The sequence below is a fragment of the Crinia signifera genome, chromosome 8 (genome assembly GCF_055691185.1).
Source record: "Crinia signifera chromosome 8, ASM5569118v1, whole genome shotgun sequence".
Classification (NCBI taxonomy): Eukaryota; Metazoa; Chordata; class Amphibia; order Anura; family Myobatrachidae; genus Crinia; species Crinia signifera.
The window spans coordinates 155,757,321-155,760,191 of NC_139224.1; the positions used below are offsets into that span (position 1 = coordinate 155,757,321).

General features: G+C 49.7%; 1 pseudogene; it reads left to right on the top strand.

Annotated features, from left to right (window-relative positions):
- Positions 1 to 269: 269 nt before the first annotated feature.
- LOC146029256 (5S ribosomal RNA) lies at positions 270 to 378 on the top strand (annotated as a pseudogene).
- The last annotated feature ends 2,493 nt before the right edge of the window (positions 379 to 2,871 follow it).

A 2,871-nucleotide genomic window follows, 5' to 3' on the forward strand; every position in this document is an offset into this window, starting at 1 on the left:
ACATACACATACATTATAACCAAAACTGATCCTTTTGGTAAATCCGTGTTTTATACACGCAACAGTACATCTTAAGGCATAGACTGGGTAATGCTATTATGGAAAAGATGCTTCTGTCTTGAAACCGAAGTGAAAAAGACAGTCCTGTGGGATTTCTGCAAGGTAGAACCTTGGTTTCTAGGTTATCCTGTGCAGGTCCAGTCGGGTGATGCAAAAAGGGTGGTTTTTTATCAGCCACTAGGGTGACACTCTGAGTGGGCCGGCTATGAGCCTACGGCCACACCACCCTGAACACGCCTGATCTTGGAAGCTAAGCAGGGTCAGGCCTGGTTAGTACTTGGATGGGAGACCGTCTGGGAATACCAGGTGCTGTAGGCTAAGGCCTCCCGCTTCTTCCAATGGGTGCAGCGCAAGATCCCGGCCTTGTTGGCAAAACTATACCGGCAGATGGACCCTCCCTTCGGAGGTGTTCCTGTGGTTGGTAGGCCATTGGGGTGGACCAATGGTGGATTGATGGCTTTGCGTCACATTTACCAGGTCACCCTGTATGTGTCCAGGTCTCGAGACACTGCAGGTTACAGAGTCCATGCTCTGTTAGGTCAGTCCAGTGGCTATTCGTTCGGAGGTAGGCTTTTCCCCATTTTTGCTCCTCCTCAAAGTAATTTGTACATTAAAAGTGGAGGTGGGGGCACCTTAATCCAGGATAATCTGGTTCTCGGATCTGTGAACCCTGTTAGGGGTCTCTTATCTGTCTGCCTCTGGGGCCAGAACCGCTCACAGGGCTGTTAAGACAACCTTATTAAGCCACGGGATTGAATTCAATCCCAGAATTTACCGTTTGTCAAGGGTTTTGTCCTTTCGGTAGAAGTAGTGGGGGCTGGCCTCCGCCTGTTTTCTTTAAAGGAACAGGGCTCGGCTCTCTCCTTTGTATTCCACAGCCTATGAGCTTTGTGGTACGATCTCTGCTCCTTCTGGCAGGGGGTCCTGCAGATCCAACCTCTGTTTGTTACAAACATATTGGTTTGGTAGGATCTTTCTCTGTTTCTTTAGGCCCTTTAGGGTTTTTTGCAGACTAACTTGGACAACGGTTTTCCTGTGACCGCTGCTGCTGGGTGTCTGCCCGGCAGGCTCTGTCAGGTCAATCGCCTTTCATAGTCTTTCATTCTCATAGAACGGATTCTTTGAAACGTTACTTTACACCTCACAAGGTGGTTCCTGAATTTCAGGTCATCCAGGAGATAGTGATCCCTGCCCTTCATAGGCTGGGGGTCTCTCCTAGGCAGCAAACAACTGGAGATGGTCTGTGCCTTGCACATCTATGTTCATCACGCTGGAATACTTTGGCCATCTGACTCTCTCTTTATCCACTAGAGAATTCATAAGAGGGGCTGGTCTGCTACCATGCAGACTATTGCCAGACGATATCTGCGGTCGTTTATCAAGCAGGATTCCTTGTTCACCTCACTCCCCGTTCTTGCAGGGGTACGGGCTCATTCCACTACATCTGTGGGTGTGTATTGGGCTTTTAGCGGTGGTGCAACGGCAGAGCAACTTGGCAAGGCGGCAACTTGGTCGTCTGCCAGCGATTTCTTACGCTTTTTTGCGTTTGATATGTTTGCCTCCCAGAACTCGGCATTCGGGCAGAATATACTGGCCGCGGCACAGGCGCGTCCCCACCCTTAGGTGGCTGCTTTAGGACATCCCATTGTTATCCCTGGGGCCCCTGACGTCTGCCGCAGAAGAAACCGAGATTTATGTATTTTCTGTTAAATCTCTTTCTTCGAGGACGTCAGGGGCCACAGGGATCCCTCCCTGCCGCGCCTGCTTCATGGTATTGAAGTTCATAGTTCCTCCGTTGAGTGAACTTAGTTCAAAGTTCCTTTGTTGAGGTACTTATACATGTCACAGTTATGGTTTCTCTGTTGAGCAACCACACACACATATATTTGTTGAATGTGTTTCTGTATGAGTTTCTCTTCCTTCTATCTTGTCTCCTGCCTGGCTTTGGGAAAAACTGAAAGTAAGCTAGCCTAGGAGGCGGAGTAGAGGAGGGAGGAGCCAGGGCTGTCTCTGGGCAGTCCAGAAGTTTTAAACCTTTTTGGTGCTGGAATTGGTCGTGACCTCACTCCTTACCCAATGTTATCCCTGTGGCCCCTGACGTCCTCGAAGAAAGAGATTTAACAGGTAAGACATAAATCTCGGTATCACCTCTATAAAAGCGGTGTACAGACGGGGGCGATTTCAGCATATATCGCTGGCAATATGGTCGCTGATCGACTATATTGCCAGTGATTGCCGTGCGATAAATCGCCAGGTGCGCGCTCCCGTTTTTAGCCCCCTTATGATTGCTGGTCGCAGGACCACCTGATTCCCTCTGCGGCTCGACCGGCAGAGGTTCCCATTCATCAACGACCATCTTTGGTCGTTGATGAAAGGGAGACACTGAGCAATATATCACCCCCATGTGTACACAGCTTAACACTCCTGACACCTGCAGTAGCTGCTCTGATCTATCCAACACTCCTGACACCTGCAGTAGCTGCTCTGATCTATCAAACACTCCTGACACCTGCAGTAGCTGCTCTGATCTATCCAACACTCCTGACACCTGCAGTAGCTGCTCTGATCTATCCAACACTCCTGACACCTGCAGTAGCTGCTCTGATCCATCCAAAACTCCTGACACCTGCAGTAGCTGCTCTGATCCATCCAACACTCCTGACACCTGCAGTAGCTGATCTGATCTATCCAACACTCCTGACACCTGCAGTAGCTGCTCTGATCTATCCAACACTCCTGACACCTGCAGTAGCTGCTCTGATCGATCCAACACTCCTGACACCTGCAGTAGCTGCTCTGATCTATCCAACA